Genomic DNA, 24,758 nt, shown 5'->3' with positions numbered 1-24,758 from the left:
TTTTTCCCTGATGTACTTTGCTAATGTGCTCTGCTATAATTTGATTGATGCTTATACAATGTTCAACAGTCACGATTAGAAATCTGTAGAGAGAAGCAAATGCTTTTCGTCACATGGATTCAATCTCCCTCGTTTGAGATGCATACGGATCACCCAGAGAGCTAGATGACCGGAAAACTCAGGAAAACAAGCCAGGAATGAAGAAATATAAGAACAAAACAAGCCATTGAGTGGAGAAAGTTAGTACCTTTGCTACTGAGGAGGCAGAGTTAGGAAATGGGCATGTGATGAGCTTTGAGATTTGGTGAAGACTATTGCTTGTATGAAAGAATGAGAAAGTTGTCACGTTGGATCTCGCGATCGGTACAATTACGAATCAAACGTACGTACGGTTGTCACTTCTGAACATAGTGCAACAACACATACACTGATAACACACAAGAAGTTATCAAACAATCTCATATTAAAGGCACATGCATCAGTTTCATAAAATCTTTATTTACACAAAACTAGTTCTGCCCATACAGAACACTTCCGTAAAACCCAATTAATCCCAAATAATCCAATCGTCTCATTGACATCCATACAGTCGGAATTATTAATGTATCCGTTAGCACCTTCATCTATCATGCCCCGATCTTCTCCGTCTATCACCACGAGTCATGCTCATTCGTTATTTATTTAGGGTCATTTGGTAACCATTTCATTATTAGTGAAAATTGAAAACGGCAGTCAAATGGTGGCGTGAATGCAAGATGCCAGTGGAATGGTCAACCGGACAGACGCTGGGGTTGCTTCCTCCCCACCGTGTCCTTCCTTGTGTGTTGGAGTTATAAAGCGAGTGTACCAGAAAAGAACTGGAACTGGGTCGATCTATTCTATAGCAAAGCATCTGAAGCATAACTGCACACTCACACGATCTTTGCTGAAAGATAGGAGCGTTCGATGGAACCAGTGAGCGTAAATACTTTCAATTTTCAATTTCCAAAAATTGAAAACTGAAAAGAAAAAAAAAAGAGTGAAAACTAAATTGAAAGCAAGGTTCTAAAAGACGCTAAGTGCTAGTCGGGCAGCGGGCTGGGGCCTAACGCCTAGGCGACTAGACGAGGTTTAGGCGGACTGGGCGGATTTAACTAAATCTACTATATTTCGTATAAATAAGTGTCTATTTATACTTAAAATATATATAATTTCAATATAAACTACAAAATAGAATGACATATATATTATGCGCTATTGGAACATAATGAAAACATGAGGAACAAGCATATAATATGTGTTCATTCAAGTATTCAACAAATCTCTTACAATTTATTGAAAGTAAAAATATAAGGAAAACTAATGAAAAGGGCTTGAAAACTTTGAGTTTTAATGATAAGGACAAAATAAAGGGTAAAGTGAATAGTACCAGGAATAACTTTTTAGTGTAAAAATGTGGTTTTTCGTTAAAGTGAACAGTACCAGGTGCTTTTCGTTAAAGTTCCCAAAAATATAATGTAAAATGAAAGTTATCTATTTTCTATCTAAGTGAGTTGTAGTTTAGGCGGGTGCCTAGGTGGGTTTGGGCAGGCTAGGCGTGGGTTTGGGCAGGCGCCTAAGGTCTAGGCGTCATTTCTTAATTTTCAAATGTCTAGACATTAATCGGGACGGTGGTCAGCCGCCTAGCGCCTAGACAGGGCCTAGATGGCGCTAGACGGGGATTTTTAGAACAATGATTGAAAGTAAATACCAACCAACTAAAAACTCAAAACGAAATAGTTAAATGGTCCTTATTAATTGAAAACTGAAAACTGAAAGTAGTTACCAAACAACCAAAAACTCAAAACGAAATGGTTAAACGCCCTTATTGTTAATCAATTGTTTTTTTGGTCAAACGATAGATTTTGTTAGATTAGATGTTAGATTAGCCACCAACGGGGTTCGAACCCACGTCGTTATGCAAGGGCTGAACTCCTTTTCACCACTGTGGTAAAAGACCACTTGCCTTATTGTTAATCACTTTGATTTTTCCCTTAATTGTATGAGTTGACCTTGCTAGTTGACCTTTCTTAGTCACATTGTCTCTGTATAAGCATAGGGTTTAGTCATATGTTTAGCTATTTGCATTTGAAACGGCTTTCTGAAATCATGGGAAAGTTGCTTTTTGTTTTCTCTGGACAAAGTCACAATCTAGCAATGGACCATTATATTTATGTTATATGCACTGAACTTATCGAAACTGATGTTACAGAAAGATTAATATACATAGCGTTCTACAAGGATTACAGATCATAGGAGGCGTATCCTATTTGAAATGGGATTGAGCAGCAGTCTGCAGATGTGTTTTAGACAAGGAAGAGGCAACAGACATTCGTTGGACGACCTGAGTTTATCAGCGTGGACGTGGACTTAGAAAAAAAGCACAAGACCAAATACTTCGATATTATTATGAAAGACAAAGCCTAACCATCCTAATCTGGATTAAATGAAGAATTCAAAGAAAAGTATGAACTTAAAGTGGCATGGGAAGATGAACGATAGAAGTTTTCTTTCGCGAGCAAAAATAAGGGTTTGTGGTGCATGTGTAGATACAAGTTGTCTTTTCATACACTTGAAAATTTAAACAAAGTAAATTTAAATAGCGAGGTGAACTTAGATGAGAGGTGGTGTTTAACTCTTTTTGAACTCAACACCTAATTAAGAAAGCTATTGCCTGTGAACAAGCAAGAACATGAAAGCCATCATCGAGTTTTCTAATTGCATGGTATACTAAAGTAAGATATATAATTTAGCCCATGTACCCTTGTTCATTTTTAAATCCTAGCTCCGTTGCTTTCAACACCTCATTCTCGTATAGAAGTAACTGATAATTGAGAAAAGCTTGGCTCTTTAGGAGTCTATCTTCAAGATACTTTGTGACGGTGACAGATTTGCGGAACTTTGTGTTTATTATCTGAACTGTTCATATTATAAATCACTCTATAAAGATCAGTTTTGCAAAAAAAAAAAATCAATTAAAACTATGTTGTTTAGTAATTCAACAATAGTAAATAGATAGACGGTTTATAATTCTTTTATTGATACCGACCATTTGTCTTTATACAGTTTGATGGCCAAATGATCTCATATTTTTTTCAATTTTTTGGAGAGGTAATCTTTACGTAGTGATTCATAATATAAACGATTTCGAGGAGACTTGTATATGGCACTGGTTCATTGTTCCGACAGCCTCTCATGCCAATAACACAAAAATATGTGAAAAAAAAATCAACATATGTTCTTGTATTATTGACACAAGATGCCACATGGAGGAGTACGAAAAAAAAAACTAGCACATGTCTTTATATTGCACGGGACGCCACGTAACGATGTATCTGTTCCATACAAGTCCTTTAAATCATTCAAGAAGGAACCCAATCATCAACCGCCATATTATGTAATATCTAAAATATGGTCTAAAAAAATTGTCTTCCTAACATTTTTCATTGACTTGATATTGGAAAGTTAATTTTACTTAATCTTCTTTAATTTTTTTTATTAATTACTCTCTATATTGACTTGTTATTGAGAGGTTAATATCAACTTGAAAAAAAACATTTAGCACCTCAAAAATTTAATTAGCTCACAACCTCTACTCTTGCAAATACTATCTATTTATTTTATTTTATTTTTAATTTATATGAGGCCTATCCTCATGTAAAATTCTGACTCTGCCACTGTTTTGATTGATTTGCGGAACTTTGTGTTTATTATCAGAGCTATTCATATTATAAGTCACTCTGTAAAGATCAGTTATGCAAAAAAAATCAATTAAAATTATATTGTTTAGTAATTCAACAATAGTAAATAGATAGACGGTTCGTGATACTTTTAATGATATTGACCATTTGTTTTTATATAGTTTGATGACCAAATAATCTCATATTTTTTCAATTTTTTGGAAAGATGATCTTTACACAATGATATATACCATGAATGATTTTGATTATAAGCATAAAGATTTATAAATTGGCTACAAGGTATCTTGAGGAGGAGTCATTCCTCAATCCTTAAGCAGCCAAGTCATTTTCTTGATAATTTTGCTTGCCTAAAAACATTAATGATCGTAAGGTTTTACTACATGAACTATATTTGAGTTTGAATCATGGAGCAAACAGGTTGTCCCATATATTAATTAGTTAGTGGGTCTCCTCGCCTAAGAGGAGACTTGTATATATATGGCATTGATTGATTTGTATATGGCTTTGATTTGTTGTTATCATGGCGTTCCATGCTATTAACATAAAAATATGTGAAAAAAAAAACAACACATATCCTTGTGCTATTGGTATAGGACGACGCGTGGACAAGTACTTGTGATGTATAAGTCATTCTCCTTGCTTGGTCAGTATAGTGTGAAAAAAAAAACTAACACATATATTGCACGAGACCCCATGTAACGATGTATCCGTTGCTTTAAAGAAGAAATCCAATCATCAATCGTTGCATCAAGTAATATCCAAATATCGTCTATAAACATAGTCTCCCTACCATTTTTCATTGAGTTGATATTGGAGTTTAATTTCTCTTAATCCTCTTTAATTTTTGATTAATTACTCTCTATATCGACTTGATATTGGAAGGTTAATTCAACATGAAAACAAACATGCAGCGCTAAAATATTTATTTAGCTCACAACTTCTACACTCTTATAACTATTTATTTTATTTTTTTAACATTAATGTGAGGTATATTCTCATGTAAAATTTTGGCTTCACCACTGTTTATGACTAATTTGCAGAACTTTGTGCGTGTTTATTATCAAAACCGTTCATCTTATAAGTCACTATGTAAAGATTAGTTCTGTAAAAAATTAATTAAAACCATTGTCATTTAGTCATTCATAATAGTAAATAGACGGAAAGTTCATAATACTTTTACTGATGTAGACTATTTGTTTTTATACAGTTTGATTGCCAAATCACATATTTTTTAATGTTTTGCAGAGATAACCTTTAAATAGTGACTTATAATATAAATGGTTTCGATTATAAGCATAAAGTTCTATGAATTGACTACAAGGTGTCTTTAGGAGGAGTAGTGCTTCCTCAATCCTTAACGAGCCAATTCTTTTTCTTGAAAATTTTGCTTGCCCAAAAACATTAATGATCATAAGTTTTACTATTGGAACTATATATATTTGAGTTTGAATCATGGAGCAATATTTCTCGAAACAAACGAAAAGGTAACCAACTAAGCCCTCTCGGGGATATGTTTAAGAATAGAAAAGAAAAATCTCAATGTAAATACCATGGAATAAGGTTTGATACTATTCATGGGGATTCCACACAGGTTGTCCCATATATTAATTAGTTAGTGGGTCGCCTCGCTTAAGAGAAGACTTGTTTATGGCACTTGTTCATTGTTATGGTGGCATCTCGTGCTAATAACATGAAAGTATGTGGAAAAACCAAACACACATTCTTGTATTATTGGTACAGGACACCACGTGTACCTGTGCCATACAAGTCCTTCTCCTCGCGTGGTCAGTATAATAATGTGAAAAAAGGTAATACTAGAGAGACTAAATTTGTAGACAAAATAATGTAAACTAAATGACATGGAAGTTGATGATTAGATTATTACTTGAGCGTTGATAAACGTGTTCATTTCTATTGGTGACACATCATTTAGTTTGCAAATTTTGTCTACAAATTTAGTCTCCCTAGTATTACTCGAAAAATAAAAACCATCACATGTTCTTATAATGCACGAAACATCATGTAACGATGTATCTGTTCCATACAAGTTTTTTTCATTTGCTGGGCAGTACAGTACTCGACGTGTGCGAACAAGGATAAAAATGCATAGCAAATTTTTAGTAATTAAAACATTTTAAACATTTCAACCAAAATAAATTTTTTTTTTTTAAATATTGACCACCAACTACGTACATTGCGTTCTTAATTTCTTAGAGGGTTATAAAGCAACTAGACTAACAAAATGTGTCCCTTTGCTTGATATTTCATCGTACTAGAACTAGACTAACAAAATGGGTCCCTTTGCTTGATATTTGATCGTTTTTCATTACTTGATTGAATCAAATGACCATTTTGCTCACATTCTTGCGTAAGAGATACCCTACAAATTAAGATGCATGCAGCAACTCCAAATGAACTAAACCACTACAAGTTGTTGTTAACGTAGACAGAGAGAGAAAAAAGATGGAGTTTATTAAGGTTGATGATGGAGATTATTACAATGAGCCGGTGAGTCCTACTGGGCAATGCCTCAACACCTCGGTGTGGCCATGTCAGTTCTTGGTGTTTTGGAATCTGAGGTTCCAATCGATGAATCAAAGATCATGTCATTCCTTCAGGATGTCTTCCTCCACATCAACCCACGCTTCTGCTCCATCATGGTACTCTCTCTCACTCAGTTTTGTTCATATGCTTTTATTTAATATGTTGAAATTTAGTCATAAACATCTCGATTATCTTTTTTTTTTGAATTCATTCTTATTAACAGAGAGGGAAGGAGAGTTTTTCGAACTCGGGACGTATGAGTAGAAACCCAAAATAAAGACTTAGTCGTTACACCAAATAATTAGTTAAATTGAATTAAAAGCCTGTTTGGGACTGCTTATTTAAAAAACACTTCTAACATATGTATAAATGCTTTTATTAGAAATGTACGGTGGAACTTTTATTAACCAAGAAAACAAGCCCAAAAAATGAGAGCTATAACCCCAGCCACAAAGAGAGGTTCACACAAATTTAGGCCCGTAGGCTACAAAAGAAGCAGTGAACAGAAAAACCCTAATCTCCAAGCGCCAAAACCTAGCCACCACCGCCACAATCGCTGCTACCTCTGCGAAGGAAGACATCAAACTAAAAATGCACCCTAACCAAAAACTAGATCTGAGAGTTATTAAGGCTAATATTGTAAAAGATAAAACTTAGAAGATATTTTTCTGTTATGGCTAATTTTCATGAGCTGTAAATTAGTTAGGTGAGCTGTCATTTTTCATAGGTTTATTGGTTGTATATATAACCATCTGTTGTAATCTTATTGATTAAGAAATATAATCATAAGTTTTCTATCATGGTATCTCTCGCCATCTGTCTCACGACTTTCTCTCGATCATTTCCCTAAACTGCTTTCGCACCGCCTCTTTCTTCCCCAAATCGTAACCCTAATCGGATTCACAGGTTAATCGTCATCAATGGCGGCGTCTGCATCTCCTTCCTCTGATAATGTCTCTCTTTCTCCTCATTCTCCAGCCATTTCTTCGTCACATTTTTCTATTACTATCCAGAATATTGGTTCAATGGTGCCGATTAAGCTCACTACCACCAACTATCTCACCTGGAGTGCGCTATTTGCTTTGATCTTCCGGTGCTACAATCTCACCGGTATTGTCGATGGATCTCAGGTGGCTCCGCCGAAGTACCTCTGTGATTCCTCTGGAAATCGCACTTCTACCTTGAATCCTGATTTTGTTTCTTGGTATGAAAATGATCAGAATATCCTAATCTGGACAAATTCGACTATTTCTGATTCATTGATTCCTTATACTGTTGGTGTCAATTCTTCTCGCGAGCTCTGGTCTAAACTTGAATCAAGACTTGCGACGGTGTCGCACTCTCACATTCATGAGCTCCGATCTCGGCTTCGCACCATTACCAAAGGCGAGTCCTCCGCCGCCTTGTTTCTTCAACGAATTGAAGAAATTGCTGACGCTTTGGCCAGCGCTGGTGCTCCGGTTGATGATTCTAACTTAATTTCTGTCACACTTCATGGTTTACCTCCTGATTTGACTCATTTGTTGATGCTGTTCAATTCCGAGTCGGTTCTACAACTCTTGATGAACTACATGGTCTTTTGTTGAGCAAATAAATTCAGATCGAAAATCGGAAGAAATTTTCCTCTGCACTGATCCAAGCCTTCAATACTTCTACTGGTATTTTACCTACACCTACTGATCCTCCTAATTCTCAAGCTTACATTGCTCAGAGTTCCTCCAATCAAGGCCGTGGCTCGCATCTCCGAAATTCGTAGAATTGAGGAAATTTCAGGGGTAACAATCAACGTAATCACTACACCAGGCCTAATAATCAATGGTATTCTCAGAATCGTGGCTTCAGATTCAGCACCAATTCCAATTCCTTTACTTCTGGCAGAAGACTGACTTGTCAAATTTGCAAGCAATTTGACCATGAAGCTATGATGTGTTCTTAGCACCTCAACCCTAATTTTGGTGCTCCATCCCAATCTGCTTTCTGTGCTACTACTTCTCCATCTCAACACAATTGGTTGCTTGATTCTGGAGCTTCTTCTCACATGACAAACTCTTATGCCAAACTGCAAAATCCTGAATCCTACTCTGATCCTAAACAGGTCTACATTGGCAATGGCAAATGTTTGCCTATTCTTCATCTTGGCTCTTCTCGTGTCTCTACTAATACTCACTACTTTGATCTTAAGAATGTTTTACATGTTCCTGCATTAAAGCAAGATTTGCTTTCTGCCAACAAATTCATTCTTGATAATCAATGCTCCGTTCATTTGTATCATTTCCACTTTCTTGTGAAGGACCTTTCTTCAGAGAAGGTGCTTTTTAACGGACCTGTACGCGACGGATTCTATCCCTTTCCTACTACAATTTCTTTTGCTGGTACTCAACATGCTTTTGCAGCAATATCCAAGGCTTCTCAGGATATATGGCATCAAAGATTAGGCCATCCTTCATCTAGAATAATGAATAAGATTGCTTCCATTTCTTGTATTTCTTTCACTGGTAGTTCCCATCAGTCTTTGTGTTCCAGTTGTGCAATGGGAAAATGTTCAAAATTACCATTTCCTTCTGTTTCTTGTTCATCAAGCAAGCCTTTGGAGCTTTTACTTACTGATATATGGGGACCATCACCAGTTAGTTCTGTTCAAGGTTTCCGATACTATATCATTTTTGTTGATGACTTCTCCAAATATTGTTGGTTCTTTCCACTTAAATACAAGTCTGAAGCTTTCATTGTGTTTACTCAATTCAAATCTATGGTTGAGAATCTTCTGTGCACTAAGATTGTGACTCTGCGATCCGGTTCTGGTGGGGAATTTACCAGTACTCAGTTTTCCAGTTTCTTGAAAACACATGGTATCATACATCAACTTACCTGTCCCCACACCCGGGAACAAAATGGTTGTGTTGAAAGGAAGCACAAACATATCGTTGAGACCGCAAGAACCCTTCTTGCTGCCTCTAAAGTTCCCCATGAATTTTGGATTGATGCCTTTGCTACAACTATATATTTGATTAATCGGCTTCCCACTGCCTTAAAGTGTTCTCCCTAGGAATCTTTCTTTCACAAATCTCCGGATTATCACACACTCAAAATATTTGGCTACAAGTGCTTTCCCTGGTTAAAACCTTATGTTCACTCGAAACTTGATCCGAAAAGTCAGCCTTGTGTATTTTTGGGGTACAGTTTGCAACATAAAGGTTACAAGTGTCTCGATGTTGTTACTCGAAGGATTTATGTCTCCCGTCATGTGCTTTTTGATGAACTCCACTTTCATTTTCATCACATTCCCACCTCTCCATCTCTGTCTCCCCCTCTAAGTACCTGTCCCAATCCCATTCCCACATCTTTAACCTTTACCAATCCTTTTCCCACATCTTTGTCTCAGTCCCTTTCTTTCTCTTCTTCTAATCCTAATCCTGCACCCCCTCCTTCCTCACCCTCCTCCCCTTCTCTGCCACCTCAAGTTCCTCATACCTACTTACAAGCCTCCAAACACTCTCATTGGCGACAGGCTATGCAGGAAGAGTACAATGCCTTGCTCAACACTGGGACTTGGTCTCTTGTTCCATCCTAGCCCTCTCAAAACTTGGTAGGTTGCAAATGGGTTTTCCGCATCAAGAGGAACCCCGATGGTACTATTGCCCGGTACAAAGCCCGGCTTGTTGCCAAAGGGTTTCATCAATAACAAGGTTTGGATTATACAGAGACTTTTAGTCCAGTTGCAAAACCAGTCACTATTCGGTTACTTCTTACTATGGTAGCTCAATTCGATTGGTTTCTCAATCAATTGGATGTCAGCAATGCTTTTCTGCACGAGACTCTCCTTGAATCTGTGTTTATGGTTCAGCCATCCGGCTTTGAAGATCCTACAAAGCCAACTCATGTTTGTCGACTGCATAAATCCTTGTATGGGCTCAAACAAGCCCCTCGGGCATGGTATGAGAAACTCTATTATGCTCTTTCCTCTCTTGGTTTCCATGGTTCGCAGAATGATCATTCTCTTTTTGTTAAAAAGGATCCTACCTTGGTATTCATTCTTGTATATGTTGATGATATCCTTGTTACCGGTCCTGATGCTCAAGCTTGTCAAGTTATCAAGGATTTGGGCCCTCGTCACTATTTTCTTGGCATTGAAGTAAAACGATCATCCTCTGATATTTTTATTTCTCAGAAAAAATACATTTTGGATCTGCTTCAGAAATCCAAAATGGATGGTGCCAAACCTTGTGCAACTCCCCTCAGCACTTATTCTCTGGATCATGAGTCTCCCTTCTTATCTGATCCCACGGAATATCGATCTATTGTTGGTGGGTTGCAATACCTTACTTGGTCTCGGCCTGACCTTTCCTTTGCAGTCAACTTGGTGTGTCAGTTCATGCATCAACCACGGGAATCACATCTTCAAACTGTCAAGAGAATTCTTAGGTACCTAAAGGGTACTCTTGAGCTTGGTTTGTGGTTTTCTAAAACTGCCACACCTCTTAGTATCAATGCCTTTTTTGATGCTGATTGGGTAGGTTGTCACCTGGATCGACGATCAACTGGTGGTTTCTGTATATTTCTAGGTACCTCTTTACTTAGATAGAGTGCTAAGAAACAGCCTACTGTGGCCCACTCTTTAACTGAAGCTGAGTATCGCTCGCTAGCTAATTCTACTGCTGAACTAACCTGGATCTGCAAGCTTTTGATTGATGTCGGTCTGCAACTTCCCTCTCCTCCTAAGCTCTGGTGTGACAATATTTATGCTCTGCATCTTGCTAATAATCTTGTCTTTCATGCTCAGACCAAGCATGTAGAACTTGATTACCACTATATCCGAGAGAAAGTTTTGTCTAAAGAGCTTTTAGTCCATTTCATCTGCACACAGGATCAACTTGCTGATATTTGCACAAAGCCTTTGTCCAAGACTCGGTTTCATTTTCTCCGGCACAAACTTGCTCTTCGCCACCCTCAGTTTAGTTTGAGGGGGGATATTAAGGCTAATATTGTAAAAGATAAAACTTAAAAAATATTTTTCTGTTATGGCTAATTTTCATGAGCTGTAAATTAGTTAGGTGAGCTGTCATTTTTCATAGGTTTATTGGTTGTATATATAACCATCTGTTGTAATCTTATTGATTAAGAAATATAATCATAAGTTTTCTATCAAGAGTATTAAGTACAGTCAATCCACCAAAAGCCCAAACCTCCATAGCCACACCTGCAAGAAAAGTCACCAAAAGTAATAGGAGGAGGGGGTGGGCGAAGGGAGTGTGTACATATCTCGGTGACTACATATCAAAAGTAGTACTGGAAATTACCCAAAAGACAAACCACTGTGGGAAGTTCACATAGTCAAATATCCAACTTACACTGCAGCTGGTAACGTAATATTCAAGCTTCACCATGCATTTGGCGATGGCTACTCCTTCATGAGTCCTCTTCTTTCTTGTGTACAAAGAGCTGACGATTCTTCTCTTCCTCTAACTTTTTCGTCGCGCCGAGGTTCGGAGAGAAAGGGACGTGACAATTATTATAAGAGTGCTTTGAGGTGGTTGTCTCAGAATTTGGCCTCAGCTTTTTATGCTGTGAAGGATTTGGGTTGGAACGTTTTCGATGAAGATGATCGAACACTAATAAGATCTGGGAATTTTGGAGTTGAGTTTCTACCCATGGATATATCAAGCTTGACTTTTCCCTTGATGAAATCAAACAAATCAAGAATAAGCTCAACGTGGTAAAACTACTATGATTATAATTGGCTAGGTTGCTATTTTTTTTTTGTCCATATATATGTTGAAATGTCGCAGATCGACCATATTAATGAGAAAAGAAAGAGTTTAAATATCATAATTCTATTTCAACTAACACTGAGGTCTTTTGTGATAAAACCCCACACTTGACAGATTGAGCATGTGATAATTACCAAGTTGGAGACAATATCGGTGTTGTTAGAAGTGGGCCCTTGGCCCGTCTCTTTGATAATTCTACATGGTATCAAAGCCAGAGAGCTAGCCCGTACTTCAATGAGAAAAGAAAAGTTTAAATATCCTAACCCTACTGCAACGTACACTGAGGCCTTTTATGATAAAACCCCACACTTAACAGATTTGACAGGTGGTAATTATCAAGTTGAGGACAATATCGGTGTTGTGGGAAATGGGTCTTTGGCCTGTCTCATTGATAATTCTACAATATATCATTTTGTGTGATCAAAACTTTTTCTTCTTTGCTGTGGCAGACGATAAATGATGTGATATGTGGAATAGTGTTATGTGCTACTAGACTATACATGCAAGAGATGATTAATGATAACAAAAAATCAGGCAGCACTGCAAGCTGCCGGGCGTTGGTGTTGGTCAATACTACGATCACTCATGGTGATTACAAGCTGGTGAAGCAGATGATCGGACCCAATTCTGAGATGCCGTGGGGGAACCGAATTGCTTTCATGCCAGTTTCCATGCCCAAGCTAACTGAAATCTCGAACTCGCTGGACTTCGTCTTCAAGGCACAAAAACGTATTAAGAGGAAGATGAGTTATTTTTTCTGTTTGTTTCAATAACAAGCTGTATTTGAAATTGCGAGCAAACTTAGAGGCCATGAGATGGGTAATCATCTCTTGATACACTTTCAATATAAGGCCGGTCATGTTGTTATGTGGTGTTATTAATTCACGTGTTATAATATGGGTAGACATACTATATTTATAGTCGATGTTGCAAACAACATCAACCATATATATAGTATACTTAAAGTAATCCTCCTTGAAATGGTATTGATGTTGCAGGTAGCATCACGATACATGCACAAAAGACTGAAGAAGTCGAGCCTCATGATATCAAATATGATAGGGCCTACCGAGAAAACAGCTTTGGCTGGTCATCCAATCAAGGGTGTATACTTCATGGTTTTAGGCATACCTCAGGTATGTCGTTAAGTGTATCTTTATAGTACGACAATGTGTCCAATTTTGAGGATATATAATTAATACGGGTCAAGTTGGTTACAACAGTGTACTCATTCTCTCCTTGTAAGTTAACACATCTTATTAAACGTTTTGAGATTTCAATGGTTTTGCAGGACCTTATCATAACAATAGTCAGTTATGTGGGAGACTTGAGGATTTCCTTTGGAACTAAGAAGGGATTTATTGATCCTCAAAAGTTCAAGTCATGCTTGAAAAATGCGTTTGAGATGATACTAGACAAAATTCCTATGCAGAAAAATTAAGAGGGGTTATATATATATATATATATATATATATGTGTGTGTGTGTGTGTGTGTGTGTACGTGTGCACACAAATAAGAAGGCGTCTCGTTTAATCATCTGAACTGTGTGGTTAATGAAATAAAAACCAGAAAGTTATGCTATTCTAATATGGTTGTATAATATTAATACAATAAAATTCTCTATGTATGTAGTTTTTTTTTTGAAATACGGACAACCCTAATGATAATTCTATACTGCTCTTTTATGCCATGACTACGGTGCATGATGTTCGTCTATGGTGCCGAGCGAGCTGCTCGTGGTGGCGCTTGGCTTAGGCTGTCAGTTGAACTCAAGTTGGACTATGTTTGTGCTTTTTTTCGTCCCCCATGTTGTGTACTTATGTGCCTGGTAGGAAAAACTCCTTCCGAGCTAAGCTGAGAATGGATAATTCGCCTAGAATGTTTGGAATGCTCGTCGAAGTGTGGCTTCAGCAGTGAATGCACATTGGCTCGTTGATCGAGTCAGGAGTGAATGCTCATCTGTGCGCTAAGGCAGAATGATACGTTTTCCCAAGGGTCGAGACGAGAGTGTATACTGCCATAACGCTTTGTTTGTGGCTGGTTGAGTGGCTGCTTACTAGGACGTCGCTAGAAATAATCATAATCATCTGCCCTCGTCCTGCTTTTGGATAACTTGTCAGGGGCACACTGTGTCTAGATGTGCTCCAAGAGCTAACTCAGCAAGGTCGTTTGCTGCTCGAGGGTGTTTGTCATATTTGCATTCGGCTGGGAATTTGGGTGCAGAATTCAAGCCTGGACAGGTCACACTTATAGAAAAACGGGGTGAAAATACCCTGATTAAGTTACCTGTTTGGCTGAACCGATCTCGGATCGATCTGGAGTGAGAGCCGGGTTAGAAAGTGGGTAGGGCACACAGGCACGAAGTTGGGTTTGCTTGGCCTGCTTGTTCGTGGGCTGGAGCGCATTGGGCTTGCGAGAGATGTGTCTGCTGTGTTGCTTGGGCCTGGGCCGTCTAAGCCGCTTGGCCTACAACAACTGCTGCGATGGTCTGGCCTCATGCCCTGGGCCTGTTATTCCTGCACATTGCAAGAGCTGCTAGACAACACATTGGGTTGTCGTTTAGTGGCCCTGTAATGGCTACTGGGCAGTAGCCATGGTGATGGTTGTGCTTTGTGGCGTTAGGGCTCATCTTGATGTTGCATTGAATCACAAGAAGTGACGACGCCAGGCCATGTCTTGGTCACCATCCTTCAGTCCATATCTTTGAACGTAGGGTATTCCGTTCGTCATGATTTCAAAATTTTCTACCATTATATCCTTTCTCCAGGGATTGAATTTCTAAGGGAAATTCAATGACATTGCGTATGAGAAATTCAACATAACAGAAAATTCCAAAAGTGAAGCAAGAGCCTTTTTCGTGAATATTAAATCGGGGTTTTCAATGAAAACACCAATTTGTGGTGGTAAAATTCTGCAGTATTCAGTTTTGGCAAAATTGTACCCACAAAACAAATAACACATTTGATCAAAGGCAAAGCGTCACGCGCCTACAAGGTTTTAGGGGGCGGGGGCTGTAAGGGGGGAGGGATAGGGGATTTGGCCAATGGACCTCCGATGCCTAAGTTAGTTTCTCTGAAAAAAAGAGAGAGAGTTTAGTGCTTAAGTGAATAGCAAAAGCTTACCATAAATTGGTTGGGATGAGGTATTTACAGGGAGGTGGTCGGCCATAGGTTTAGGCTTTTGCCTTACACGTGGCGGCTTTCCATTGACTAAGGTGTGTCATTTGTAGGATGAAGAATAATCTCAAAGATATTAATTATGAGATAATATCTTGAGATGTTGATGGAAGTATCCTTGACTAATTAGGATAAGGATTCCTTACTTGTTTGAGTTGATCTTTAATCAGAAATGCATTAAAGATATGATTTTAATAATCAATCATATTTTTAATGCATTTGACTTTTCTCATTGCCATGGCTAGGATAGTTTGGCGGTGTCCTAGTTTGTTGCTCAAGCCTCTAGAGATGCTAGGCTGTGCGTGAGAATATTTATGGGTCATGCCCATTTAATGAGGGCATTTTTGTCTTTTTCAAGAAAAAGTTCATGTGCCGTTTGCATAATTTTTGGAATTACTTTTGGCTGTACACATTTTATTTTCAATCAAAATTAAAAAAAAAAACAGATGGTAAATAAAGGCTAATTATATCAGCACCCCACAAGTTGTTGAATAAACCCCACATACTTGATACACCCCACATTTACTTTTTCAATTAAAAATTATCTTAATACAACCCACTTCCTTTCCCATAATACCCTCACATCCCACATTCTTAATATACACCTTACACTTTCTACATACACCCCCACATTTCTCAAATCTTGTAACACTCATTTTTAATTTTGCCGAATTATTTCAAACCATCTGAACGTTAGTTTGCCGAATGATTTCAAATTGAATGATTTGAAAAAAATGTTTAGGTTCATTTGAATGTTTTTCAATAACAATAATAATGATTTCAAAGCTACCATGTTGTTTCCATTTTCTTGTGCATATTTTGGTCGAACCAAGTCGACCTGCAAGAAAGCACCTTATGAATGCCATTGACTCAATCTACAATCAGTTTGCATGCCATGGTTTTTGAATTATGAGATTCATAAGTGCTAATTCTTGAATTATTAGATTGAGTGAGATTAAATAATTATCGATGTCATCAAAATCACTAAAACAAAGAAAAATATTAAGTCTTACCTCAGTAAAGCTTTTGAAACACCGATTTCATGTTCCGGTCAATTTTTTTTTTCTCAATCAACATGTTTATAGTTTCATTGCTTAGGGTTTTATTCAACAATGGAAGGTGGGAAGGGTTTTGATAGTTGAAGTAGATAAATAATACGTTAAATGACACACCCCATCCCGAAGGAGGGCATGCTGGCCGTCACGTGAGAGTGACGTAACCATTTACACAGTTCGGAAGCTTTAAAAAAAATACAATTACTAAGATGAAACACCCGAGGGTGAGTCCTACTTTTGTGAATTCTGTCAGAACACCGCTGGATTCCTCGTGGCCACCAAAGCTCTGATATCTAGAACCTGGAGGGGTGCAAAACAAAGTTGAGTGGGTCAGTAAAAACAAAGTTTTCGAAAACATTTCATTTAAAACATTTGTAACCCCTCGTCGTAAAACTTGTATACTTTCCCAGAAAATAACATAATAGCATATACCTTCAAATATCTCAAATCATCAATCTTTATCAAAACCAGAAAGTATGCCATGATATAATGTCAAAAAACAGAATATGGATGCATCAATATAATAGGTGAAATAAGGAATCAACCGGAGGGTGAGTCCTACTTTTGTGAATTCTGTCAGAACACTGTTGGATTCCTCGTGGCCACCAAAGCTCTGCTATCAAGAACCTGGAGGGGCGCAAAACAAAATTGAGTGGGTCAGTAAAACAAAGTTTTTCGAAAACATTTCATTTAAAACATTTCTAACCCCTCGTCGTAAAACCTGTATACTTTCCCAGAAAATAACATAATAGCATAATATTTGTTCAAATCTCTCAAAACATTAATCTTTACCAAAATTCAGCAAGTATGCCATGCAATAATGTCAATGACAGAATATGGATGCATCAATATAACAGGTGACATAATGAATCAACCGGAGACCCTGCAGTTGGTCCTGTATGGTTAATTCTATAGCTCAATATCCAATACAGCCGGAGTCACCACGGTGACCTGTACGGCGCTACTCTGCACATAAGTCGGAACTACCTGAAGTAGTCTGTACGACAAGAATGGTGAAATAATACGCTCTAGTGCTTCTCTCATTAATCATTTGTGCACATAATCTAAGGTCACCTACTAGTCGGAACCACCTCTAGTGATTTGTACGACTAGCATGTCGGAACCCTCTCATGGTCTGTACAACATGCACCTACTTGGATCTAAGGTGAGCGTGCGGTGCGGTGAATAATATAAGCACTAACACTAGAGGTGCAGGTTATGAGCTCTCAACACAATTCACATCATCAATGATTCACATGAATAACATAAACTCACATGATACTCACTTGTGCATCCACAACACCAATTCACATATATATATGCATCAAATATCAATTCATATAATTCACAAAAGTAGGACTCACCATCGGGTGTTTCATCTTAGTAATTGTATCTTTAAAGCTTCCGAACTGTGTAAATGGTTACGTCACACTCACGTGATGGCCAGCATGCCCTCCTTCGGGACAGGGTACGGTGTTCTGACAGAATTCAGAAAAGTAGAACTCACCCTCGGGTGTTTCATCTTAGTAATTGTATTTTTTTTAAAGCTTCCGAACTGTGTAAATGGTTACGTCACTCTCACGTGACGGCCAGCATGCCCTTCTTCGGGATGGGGTGTGTCATTAAAAGTGATTTGGGGTGTATTTAGAAATTTTTATTTTTTTTTAAACCTAATAAGGTCAAAATTGTAATTGCATAGTAGGGTAAATAAGTTATTAATATTAAATTTTAATGTGGGGTAATTCAACATTTTGTGGGGTGCTAATATAAAATGCCTAAATAAATACTTTCAGTTTTCAATTAAAAATAAAATATAAACTTAAAAAATTAAAAATTAAAAACTTGAAGTAGTTATCAAATAAGATTTTAGTTTTCAATTTTTTAACAAATATGAAAACTGAAAGGTAAAAATAAAAAAACTCAAAATGAAATGGTTAAATGCCCATATTATTAAGCACTTTGATTTGGTGGATGCGGTCTCTATTTATCAATTATCTTTGACTGAAACCTTGTTGGTTTTCATTTTTTTATTGAAGTCCCTGAAATTAATGCAATAATGTATTTCTATGTAGGTTATTATAATTTTAAATTAAAATTTGATATTTGTAGTTACTTATATTAATGAGATTTTAAATAAAATTCAAGATTTGTGGGATTAAAAATATTAAAAAAAATAAATTATACTTATATAAAAAGTATAATTTATCTTAATGACTTGATTTGTCATTAAGATAAATTATATTTAAATAAAATCCATGATTTGTCATTACTTATATTATGATATTTTACATACAAGAAATTGGTAATTTTTATACGGTACATTTTACATATAAAAAGTTGGTATGTTTTATATAAAAAAACATGAGTACATTTTGTATAAAAAAAAATGGGTACATTTTATATAAAAAAAATGATACGTTTTAGATTAAAAAAAAAAAAGGTCGTACATTAGAAAACGGGTACATTTTACACCAAAAAATGGTACTTACAAAAAAAAATTAATACATTTTACATATAACAAAGTGATTCATTTTGAAAGACAAATGAGTACGTTATTAGTAAATTATTGGTGCAAATAAAGGTTAAAAAATGAGTACAAATAAAAGTTTGAAAAATATGTACACAAAAAAAAATTAATATGTATACAAACTAAATTGAAAAGAAAATTGGTACAATTCAAAAAAAGGGTTTCAAATTAAAATGGATACAAAGTAAAAATAAAAAATATATGATACAAAATTAAGCCATAAATATATATATATATATATATATATATTAAAATGTAACGTTTTTAACACTAAATGAATATATTTAGAAATAAAATTTAACTATCTTGACATGTAAAATATTTTATTATTAAAATAATTAATGACGTTTATTAAAACCGAGGGACCTTGATGAAAGATTGAAAATGAATAAGGTTTCAATCAATAGAGTTGAAAAAAGAGGGATGAGATTATAATTTCTTTCTATAATTATTATATACACTAAACTTATCGAAATTGATGTTACAGAAAGATTATACACATAGAATTCTACAAGGATTACAGATCATAGGAGGCGTAATCCTAGATTGAGCAGCACATATATTTTTTTGGGTGGATTGGCCATTAGTCTCTGAATTATTACCTGAGTAAAAATTAGGTCTTTAAATTATTTTTGAAGGTACTATATTTAGTTTTCCATCAATTTAAGTTACGTTACTTGCATTTAATAAACATTAGAGAGTATATTGATAATTTTACATAAAGAAATAGTGAAAGGAGTTACATTTGGGGGTAAATTAGACGTTAGATTCGCAACCTATATGAAATGTTAAGGGCTTATAGGCGAGAAAAAAAAACGGTATTACACTAAAGTGTGTTAAGTGACTTAAGTTGACGAAAAATTGGATAAAACAGCTTTGAAAATAAAAGTAAGGATGGAAGTAGCAAATTTTAATGAATTTGGGATTTATTTTACCGAAAAAATAATTCAGAGACCTAATTTTCACTAAATAATAGTTTATGGACTAAATTGACACTTCACTCTTTTTTTTTTGAACAAACGATATAATCAACACTAATGGGAGGGGGTGGGCTTAGACCCATAATGAGCTAGCAATAGTAGGATTCAAATTTGCCTTTGGCGAGAATCGAACTTAAGACCTCTCACTTACATATAAAAAGCATACCACTAGACTGTAAAATTAAGTGGCAGTAGCACATATATTTTAGACAAGGGAGAGGCAACATACATTCGTTGGATAACCTGTCTTTATCAGCGTGGACATGGACTTAGAAAAAAAAGCCACAAGACCAAATACTTCGAAATTATGCAAGTGACTTTTTACTATAGTGGTGGAAAGATGTTGAGTCATTGAATGACGGTGTGAGTTCATATTTTGTCAGTGACTAATTTAACATATAATCTAACAAAATCTATCGTTTGTCATAAAAAAAAAAAAGGTACTTCGAAGTTATTATAAATGACACAGCCTAACCCTCCTAATCTGGATTAAATGCAAAGAAAGGACTTGGTATGGAAAGATGAACGATAGAAGTTTCTATTTTGTTTTTAGCAAGAAATGGGATTTGTGGTCCACGTGTAGATAGAAATATCATCTTATGTTTAAAGTAATTTGTCATTTTTTGTCTTTTCATACAATGGTGAACTTAGATGAGAGCACTGACAGAGCCAAGTACAAGATTCTCTAGACTATAACATAAAGAGAGTTTTGATTCTTTAAGCTTAAAATTTTTATTTTTTTGAACTATTTTATGATTATAAATTGTCATATTTCACTTAGTAAATAAATTTGAATCTTAAGTCTGTCTTTAAGGAAAATAAGAGCCAAATAATATTAAATAAACTCATTACTTTAACCAATATTATAATTTAAGAGTGATGTTGTTTACACTCCTGTGTCTTATCTTCCCACCCATATTTTAATATTTTTTTAATTACAAATTTGTTCATTTGTAAATTGACTGATAGGGACATTACTTACCCTCTTTTGCTGATAACTCTCATGTTTTGTTTAGAGACGATTTGTCTACCTTAAATGTTAATTCATCTTTCCATCTTTCCATCTTTCCATCTTTCATTCACATAAAGCAAAAAAAAAAAAAAAAAAAAAAAACAATGGATTTAGAAGATGGCTTGTTCATTAAAGAGGTAGAAAATGACGTTTCTATAGAAGAGATAGAAGATTATGTTTTCATTGAAGAGATAGAAGAATAATTTTGTGTGTGGATCATCTGAATTCGTTGCATCCATACATTTGAAGTTTTCGTTGTCGAACTTTTTCATTTGAATTTGCATGCCTCGATGGTTTTTCATTTCAATTTGTATACCTTTTTGGCTTTGAGTTTATATTTAATTTTGCCTACTATATTATGATTAGTATTAGTACTGATCTTTGCCATCAAACTTTTTCACTTGAATTTGCGTCTGTGGTTCTTATTCACACAGATTTATTTCTTTGCAGGCAGATAATTTTATAATTTTACCCATATATATAATATTAGTTAATTTTGGAATAATAATGGGTGGGGAAATAACATTTCAATTTTTTAATTTTTTAAGGCGGGTGAGATTATAATGTGGGTGGAAAAATAAGACAATGAGATGAGTCTATCAGCTATCTAATTTAATAGTAATAAATTAAAACTTCCATAACGCATATGGTTCCTTATTTTATTCACTTGAAAGTTTTGAAGGCTAGAAGCCTAGAAAACATAGTATACTCTTGATTCAAATTATTACTTTCAGGCTTATTATTATATAATTTTATGTAGGCAACAAATGATTAAAAATTTGATTTCGTAGTAATAATTTTAACTTAGCCCATCCACTAAATAATTTATGATTACGCCATTGGGTGAGAGGTAGTGCTCAACTCTTTTTGAACTCGATGGTGTCTTTCATTTTCTCGCTTCATATTTTGTGCCCAACCTAAATTCTAAAACGCAGCCCACGGCCCACCCCATTCCAACTTAAACTCAACACCTAATTAAGAAAGCTACCGCCTATGCAAAAGCGAGAACATGAAAGCTACAATTGATTTTTTAATTGGTATACTAAGGTAAGATAAATAATCTAGCCCATGTACCCTGTCCGTTTTTAAATTCTGGCTCCGTCACTTTCAACGCCTCATTCTCGTACTGGTATAGAAGTAATATTACAAGATTGATAATTGAGAAAAGGTTCGGCTCTTTAGGAGTTCATCCTCAAGATACTTTGTGACCAAAAGCGGAGGTATTATAGGGCTAGCATAGGCCTGGGAGGCTAGGCCTACCTCACTATTTCAGCCTTTCTAAATAATTTAGTATTATACTTCTTCTTTTTTTGTGGTTAACTTAATCAGTATTACTTCTTTTAGTTTATACATAATTCTTAAATTCTATTCACCAGTAGTAAAACAAGAGGTCTCTTTTTCTTTTCAATTCCAACAACACTCACTTTAAACTAAATTTAACATCTTATTTATAAACAAATCAATAACTTTTTATTTTTAAAAGAGACGATATATTAATGACCTCAAATGAGAGTTACATTAGGTGAACCTTCGAGCCAAACTATCTTGTTGCCCAATGACATGACAAATTGAGCAAATCCATGGCCCATTAGAGCACTTCTAGTGTAGTAAGGGCCTCTTGGGCAATGGACTCAATCCGCTGAAATGAACGGGTCTACAATGAACAGTAACTAGCTAAGTACATCTCTACCTCTAAACTAAATAGTCCAAGTAATTTGTATTAAAATATTAGTATTTTTTTATTTTATAAAATAATAAAAGATAACTTTATTTTTAATTTCATGTAATAATAAAAGATTAGTTCGAAGTATTTGTAAATATTGAAATGTAATGTAAACTGGAAGAACATGGTTAGGCTTTTATAGAAAAAAATTCTAATTTTTTATATTTTTAATTAGTATTTAAATTTTTTTTTAAAATAATTTAAATTGTGGCTACGTCACATAGGCAGGACGCTAGGTCAGACGATTATTGCCTAACTTCTCCATTGGTCTCGCCTTGAGCCCAATTGCCCAAGTGGTCTGGAGTGTTTTGGAGAGGGGGGGGGGGGGGAATGGATTGGGTTGCCTTTCCCCAAGGCATTAAAGCAACGTTAGAGTTGCTCTTATAGCTTGCAGGGACATACATGAACTGTTTAAATTGAAATGCAGCCGCACCACGTGCATCCTCCGCAATCATGCCAATAGCAAATATGTCCCTAGACTGGTCGTTAATTGCACAAGAGCATGCGTATAATCACTCTCGACCACAATCTATTGTACCCCCATACGTTTTGCTAACCAAAGACCTTCACAAACTACCAGCAATTTGATGTGTGCTACAGACGAATGCGCTCCTTCTTCCAAGCACCGACTGCCATAAAGTGCCCATGCCAATCATGAATTATGACCCCCACACCAAGTTATGCAAACCGAGTGGCTCCGTCAACATTAATCTTAAACCAACATTCCCTAAGTGCTTGCCATCTTGCTGGCATGGGCTGTTTAGGCAAACTCGGTTTGGTGTTGACCTGTCGAAATTCCTGATACTAACAAAGATCTCGTTGCACCACCTCTAAGGGTTGTCCGCTTTTGCCTTCCTACACCAAAGAGTTCATTTCTGCCATGAAGCCCATATCATCATACCGACCAATTCAATATCAATCTATCCGCCGGCATATGAAAACTAATAGGCATAATGCGTACAAGTTTCACTTCTTCCTCCAAAAATAAATTTGATATCACCTCGAGCTGCCAAGATTTGCTTACCAGATCAAGAAGTTCTTGAACCTTCATATGTTTGCGAGAGACTGGTGCCACTGATAACACTTTAAATGCATTCGGCCGCAGAAGCGACCGATTATATGCTACTCCTGTATCGTCTCTCCATTGTCCACATTCCACCTAGAAGCCCCCTTAAGCACCTCACGCGCCTTAAGAATACTAATCCAACAATAGGAGCTATTGAATGGGTTGGTTGCATCCCAAAAAGATGACATGGGATAGTTATAGCTTTAAACAACTTGGCAACCAAGGAATCTGGTTGGTAGATTAAACACCACCCTAGTTTAGACAACACGGCCAAAATAAAAGCATACAAATCTGTGAACACATACCCCCTTCCTTTTAGGTTTACATAATTTCGCCCTTGACCACCAGTGTATTTTTAGGGCATCTGGGTCACTCCCCCACCAAAACCGAGCCATTTTATGAAGTTCATCTCAAAAAGTCTTCAGCAGTAAGAAACAGTTCATTGCATAAGCAAGAAGAGTTTGAGCAACCACCTTGATGAGAAGTTCTCTTCCCACTACTAAGCAGGGCCAGTCTTGAGTTTTTTTGGTGCGCAGTACGAAAGCTCAAAATGTGCCCTTTTTTAATACGGAAACATATGTTTAAAAAAAAAAATTTAACGAGGGCTGGAATCCAGTCGAAGTTGAGGGGCTAAGCCCTCACACCCAAATTATATTACTTGAGAAAATATACAACCGGGGGGGGGGGGGGCATTGTACCTAAACCCCGACAATCAAAAGTACAATCATATACAACCACTCCTAGCAAAGCTCCTTGAAATTTCAACCTTTAAGAAATTGTTTTCTAGCATTTTTTGAAACAAAATTATCAATTATATTATCATACTCCAAGTCTTCAATCTCATCATTTTCAATACATAAGATTGCTAATCCATTTAGCCTATCTTGAGTCATAGTGGTCCGTAAGTAATGTTGGAAATTATTTATTATAATATGAAATATTGTAATATATAATTTTAATAAGGGGTGTGATATCCACACACCTTTTTTACTTCTCTCACATCTTTTTGATTTTTGGCCGTCGGATCGGATGAATTAAAGAAGATCAACGGACATAAATTAACAAGGGTGTGTGAGAAGTAAAAAGGGGTGTGTGGATAGCACACCCCTTTTAATAATTGAATGAAAAATAGTGTTAACCAATTTCTTTGAAAGGTTATGTTGTTTAGGTGATACTTGATAAGTGAT

The sequence above is a fragment of the Malus sylvestris genome, chromosome 10 (assembly GCF_916048215.2).
Source record: "Malus sylvestris chromosome 10, drMalSylv7.2, whole genome shotgun sequence".
NCBI lineage: Eukaryota > Viridiplantae > Streptophyta > Magnoliopsida > Rosales > Rosaceae > Malus > Malus sylvestris.
The sequence above is the reverse complement of the archived record's forward strand: the minus strand, read 5'-3'. Positions refer to the sequence as shown.